Source organism: Octodon degus, unplaced genomic scaffold (genome assembly GCF_000260255.1).
Source record: "Octodon degus isolate 3935 unplaced genomic scaffold, OctDeg1.0 scaffold00401, whole genome shotgun sequence".
Classification (NCBI taxonomy): Eukaryota; Metazoa; Chordata; class Mammalia; order Rodentia; family Octodontidae; genus Octodon; species Octodon degus.
In genome coordinates, this window is record NW_004524977.1 from 242665 (window position 1) to 249552 (window position 6888).

Here is a 6888-nt window from a genome sequence, read left to right on the forward strand (position 1 = left end):
TCTTCCTCTTCCTCTTCCTCTTCTCCTTCTTCTTCCTCTTCTCCCTTCTTAGTCTCTGTCTCTGTCTCCATCTCCATCTCATTCTTGTTTCTTCTTCGCCAGGAATTGAACTCAGCACTTTGCCCTTGCCAGGCAGGTGCTATACAAATGAGCTACATCCCTGGCTCCACAGGAGAATATTTTGTGAATGTACAACTTCAATGTCACTTTATACTCACATATATGTGTGCAAGTAAGTTTGAATATATTAATATACACAGGATTCATATATACATTTGTATGTGTCTATATTTTGTGTATGCTTATATCTAGTCATCTTTCTAAACACCCTACATACATAACCTTGATATCTCTATTTCTAAATATGGAAACTCTACAGTGATACAAAAGTATTAGAGTGTTAAAGAAATCTAGAACCCAAATGATGCTTAGAGATAGTTAAGGCTGAAGAATTTGATTTCCAGATCAAATACTCTTCCATACAACTCCTGTAGTGAAAACCCAGGTGGATGCTCATTTATATGCTTTTATTTCAAGGTCAGTTTCCTTCTGTCATAGCACACTGACATTGTACAGATATTTGACATATGGATAGGTAGACATTAAAACTTAGAAGATCATAGTAGAGGTACAACAATTTTGTGCTGACTATCTGCTCTCAAGAACCTCATTTGAGTTTTGCAATTTACTAATGCTTCCTGTCAGTCCCATCTCTACCTGTATTTTTCTTCCTACGCAGTTTCACATGCAACTAATATTAGGAGGGACTGCTCTCAGATATCAATCAGTTCTTTCAAACACAATTATCCATCAAAGTAGTCTTGAGTCAAACAAAATTGATGGTTGGGTAAAAGACTGCTATGCTGACACATACAAATTTAATAATTCTGTTTGCCTTATCTATCTTTAAGCTGTATGATAACCACATAAATAGATGTACAAAATTTAATTGTCTAAAATAATTTATTGCTATAGCAAAGAGATAATAGCTGTTTCATGCATTGCATGTCGAATGTAACTCAATTTGAAGGATGAACAATAGCACAACTCAACATTTCAAAGGTTTCAGTCTCAAATAAGAGTTTTGTTTCTTCCAAGCAAAGGACAGGGTATTAACTCACTTCTCCCTTGTCCAACTGAATTATTTCAGTATTTAATTTTCTTAATTCTTTTCCTTCATTTGCTACTTAAGAGTAATTTCTGGCAAACTTTACTACATGAGTATTGCTGGATTCTACTCTAAGAAAAAAAATTTATAGAAAATCATTTTGTTCTGAAATAATTATGTTGTGAAATTTTTCAAACTTTTCTAATAATAAACTTACAAAGAAACACATAAATAATTGGGGCATGCATGGGATGAATATTATATAGGAAATTTCCAGATTTATTGGAAAATCCTTAAAAGGGATTGTATTGTTCAGGATATATGGAAATGCAAATGAGGTAGGTAGACTGTAGTGCATCATTCTTGACAAAACACTAGAAATATATTGCACAATTGTATCAAATTATTTTATTATTAAAAAATCAAGAAGATGATACAGAATTTCAAAACAATATGATAGGAAATTAGCAGTACTTCCTATGTTGCATATAATTATCTTCAAATTAGTTGTTCAGGTAACCAGATATAGGCAAGCAAAATTAATCAAGAAATCATTAAATCAGGGGCCAGGGAGATAGCTCAGTAGAATATGTGCTTGCCTGGCAAGCACAAGGGCCTGAGTTCAATCACTGGTTCTGCCAAACAAACAAAAAAGCAAGCAAGCAAACAAACAAACAAACCAAAACAAAACAAAATATCTGTCATTAAATCAACAACAAAGTAAAAAGAAAATCCATGAATTGGGAAAAAATTTAGCCAACTGTCCCTCAGACAAAAGATTTCTACCAAGAAAATATAAAGAATTTTAAAAATCAGGCCACTGAATTCAAAGTCCTAATTAAAAAATAAACATCTGAGATGATTGCACATTCCTAAGTTGAAGATATACAAATGGCAAATAAATATATGAAAAAAGTCTCAAAATCATTGGTCATTTGCAAAATCCAAATTAAAACAACACTGAGATTCCCTCTCATACCAGAAAGAATGGATAACATCAAGTGATCAACCAATAGTAAATGCTAGAGAGGCTGTGGGGAAAATGGAACTGATCTCCACTGTTTCTGAAAGTGTAGACCAGTACAATGACTGGAGAAATCAACGTGGAGTTTTCTCAAGAAAACTAAGATTTTAGGCTTTCACAGAAAACAATCTGGTCAAGCAATGGCTGTGACTCACCCACATGGCTTACACTGAAAAAGAATCTGCAAGCTGTGGTACAGGTTAACAGGGTAAATCCTGAGGGGACTTGATTGACCTTATCAGATACAAAAGATACATTTCTTGTTATATAAGTCTTGGTTTATTTTGGTCTTAACAATTCAGCACAAAAGTATAAAAAAGAGGTATAAAAAGTAAAGACATATTAATATGCTGAGCTGTGAAAGGCTCGAGTCAACAACTTCATTGTCACTCTTACGGTAACCCACTACTATTATGGACTACTGGACTATATTGGATTATTTTGCTGAATTCAAGCACCTACAATATTTAAATGGCAATGGAATACCCATCTCTAACAAAATTAAACAAAAATAGGAGATCCAAAAGAATGACCATTTTGTATCTGTATATACAAATAGGATAGATATACAACTACTTTCTCTTAATTCAATGAGAAGGAAGATTTGTACTAATAGTATTTGGACAGGATGTCATGTCTGCATCTTGTACTATGAATAACCACTAAGAAGATAGCAATATACATTTTATTAAATATTGAAACTGTCCTATTAATTGGTTTTGAATCTATCTCTTTGATATCTGTTTCTCAATAAAATTAATAAAAAATAATAAAAATAAAAAACTAGGATTAAAGGCCCCATTTTGACCCAGGTCTTCCTCTACTAAGTATCTTCCCAGAAGAATTGAAAACATCATACCAAAGTAATGTATTAAGTTTTTAAATAGGTCATAAAAGTTGCTTTAAATTAAAAATTATCTTTTCATTTTGTTTGGGTAATTTTTATTATTAATTTTATTGAGAAAGAAATAGCAAAGAGACAGATTCAAAACAGGTTAGTAGGACAGTTATAATAATTAATACATTGCATATTGTTGTCTTCATAGTTATTCATAGTACAAGATGCAGACATGATATCTTTTTTTTTTCAGTACCAGAGATTGAACTAAGGACCTTGTGCTTTCCAGGCAAGTGCTTATTCTACTGAGCTATCTTCTAGCCCTTGACATGATATCTTGTCTAAACACTATTAGTACAAATCTTTCTTCTCATTGAACTAAGAGAATGTAGCTGTATATCTATCCCAACTGCTTTGTATATATATATACAAAATAGTCCTTCATTCATATCCCCCTTTTTTGTTTACTTTTGTCAGAAATGGTTATTCCATTGCCATTCAAGTATTGTAAGTGCATGAATTCAGCAAAGCAAATCAATATAGTCCAGTAGTCCATAATAGTACTGGGTTATCCATAGGACTGGCAATGTCAGAAGTTGTCGACTTGAGCCTTTTACAGCTCAGCATAGCAATATGGCTTTACTTTTTATACCTTGTATTTATGCTTTTCTGCTGGATGGTTAAGACCAAGGTAAAGCAAGATCTATATAACAAGAAATGTAACTTTTGATTTTTGACAAGGTCAGTCAAATCCCCTCAGGATTTACCCTGAAACCCTGTACTGCAGTTTGCAGATCATTTCTCAGTGTCAGCCATGTGGATGAGTCACAGCCATTGCTTGACCAATTTGCTCTTTGTGAAAGCCTGAGAAAATGTTTTCTCTCCATCTGACTCTCCTTAGGCACATTGTACATCGTCAATCATTTTCCTCTGTAGTCCCATCATCTCCTTGATCAAAAAATTTGAGCCACCCCTGAGTCTCAGGATGTTACAGTACAGGTTCTCTTATGTCCTGAGTCCTCACTGACCTTAAAGGGCTATGGCCAAAATGTTGGCTATCCTTGTAACCCTTCTTTTTCTCTAATTTTTTATTTAATTTTAGTTTGAATGAACCCAGAAGGAAAAGATCCAACACCACTTATTAAGTTCCTTACTTTATTTAGTAATACCTAATTAGAGATGAACCCCAGAAAATGTCCCTACTAAAATTTGCATGTTAAGACAACCCATGTAAGTACTGGCCAGATATTTCTGCAAACTAAAGTACCTGCTTAGGTGGAGTCCAGCAGCTGGTATTCAATACCTGGGGTGCTGTGCCAGCCCCATCCTTGGGGCATGCTGAAATTGCAATTGAGAGTGGATGGTGGTGCACACCTGTAATCCTAGTGCTTTAGATGCTGAAAACAGGAGGATCACTATGAGTCTGATCTACATAGTGAAACCCTGTAGAGCCTATAGACCCTGTACTAAATACATAAAAAAGAGAAGCCATGGTTTTTGTATTAATGGTACTGTCAAATAATTTCTAGCCAAAAATTTAAATAAATAAAACATAACTCCAAAATGAAGATAATTTTATAATACAATAGTTTCAGAAAGTCATAAATTGCATTCTGAAAACTCAAAGAATTATTTTGTATGGTATTAACAATTGAACACAAGAGTACACAAATGCAAGCCTATGAGATATGCCACTGAGGTACACCACCAGACCCAAATATTAAAATTTATAAAGGCCTTAAAAAACATACAAAATATTGTAGAAAGTAACATGCAAATTTGATCTTACTGGGATTAAGATAGATAATATTGCTGCAAACCAATCGATATTTGTTAATACTATATTAATTATCATGTGATCAGTAAGAAATATTTTGAAATATATTAATTATAGTAGGTCTTCCTTCTGTTTCTTTCTTATGATTTCCAGAAATCTGTTGAGGCCTTTTGGTTCTCTTATGAACTATATCTATTGTTGACCTTTAAGAGAAGCAATCATTTCCTGGTTAAGATTTTTGATAGACTATATTTTAGAGTTATTATAGTCTAACAGCAAAGCTTATGAATTGGTGTAATGGTTTAAACTGAATACATTCCTCAAGCTCTCATGTGTTTGAAAACTGAACAGATCATGAGTGTGTTGCATTCATCAGTGATTTGTCCATTATTGAGTGCATATCAGACTGTACTGTAAGGTGATGGAGCCAGATTGGAAGTAGCAGATCACTGGAGGTATGGGAGAGAAGGGTCTCTTCCTGTCTGTGTCCTGTTGTCTCTCTGCTTCCTGTCAAACAAGACAGGAGCAGCCATTCTAAACCAGTGCCTTCTATCACACTGTTCTTGCTGTGAAGTTAGTTGAACATGGATTGCACCAATAAAACTGTGACCCAAGTTAAACCTCTCCTCTTTTAAGTTGAGCTGTCTGGAATTTTATCCCAGCAATGAGAAAGTAACTGATATACATGGCACACAGATTTTCCACATATTCCTGCCCCCACCACAGTCTCCCTCATTTGGTAAAATCATTGTGATTACACCTACATTAACAATTCACTTAGAGATACTTAGAGTCCATAATTTATATCAGGTCTGAAAGCAAGGCATGATGTTGCACACAAAATGAGTCTGGACACTTGATTGTACAATTTATCCACTGGTATTGGAAAACCTTTAGAGACCATGTGTATAGTTCAGTGGTAAAGTGCCTAGTTAGCCTATATAATGCATTGAGTTTAATTCACAGAACATTACAAAAATTAAATTTAGCAAAGAGCATTTGAGTAAAGACTGGCTCATTGGAGTCAGGGAGATAGCTCAGTAGAGGGGCCAGGTAGATGGCTCAGTAGAATAAGTGCTTCCCTGGCAATAACAAGAGCCTGAGTTCAATCCCTGGTCCCACCAAAAATATAAAAATAAGACCGGCTCATAAATCAGTCAACCATCAGAACCATAAAGGAGTCAGAGAGTTTCACATATGTGGGTAGACAGTATTTACAGCAGAAAAAAAAAGACCTATCCTACAGAAATACCTCAATAAGTTACTATTGGCCTTTGCTTTGTATAAACATAATCTGTTCAGTTACAGCCTGTGATTGGATGAAGCTCAGCTGCTGGAGTTGTTCAGAATTCACATACTTGGTACAAGAACATACTTTTTATTTTCAGCTTGTTTTAATACTGTTGGATTGTAGTTCACTACTTAGTGATTCAGGGTACAGAGGCAAATTTAATTTATGATAGCTATTAATCATACAGAGCAGTTTCATAATGCCCCCAAATCCACTGTGTTCCTCTATTTTCTAGGTAATATTTTCACACAAACATTGTGATCTGCACAAATAGATTCTTCATTTTGAACAGGAAACATCTTTCCATATAGCATCTTTTTTATTTGCTTTACAAATATAGTATCTAATATCTTAACAATCTGTTGATTTATTTATTATTACCACTTTTTAAATAAGTAAGAGTATGTGAAAAGAAGTTAAATAACTTGTCATGAGTCACATAAGTTATGAGTGGGGGAGCACAGAACCCAATTAAGTAACCCATAAATTTATCAACATATAATTTTACCACGGTTCTGTCAATCAAGTATATATGGAGTTTCTATTGCAGTGTTTGGCAATAGGCATTTTGGGGAGTCAGATAATGATGACTGATCCTTGCATCATTGAATTTTACAATCTTGTAGAAAGCAAGTACATGCATTTCTCTATTATACTGATCTAAAATTTAAAGAGCCACTTGGAATTGGAACAAAAGGAGGACAAGTTCTTATGCAAAGAGGAAATTCACAGTGAATTGTGAAGGGCACTATATTTAATAGAGGAGTGAAAGGATAAAGATATTGGAGAGGGGCTTGACATAAAGTATGGCATAGGGCATATGGCATTCCAAGTATATACTACAACCTGA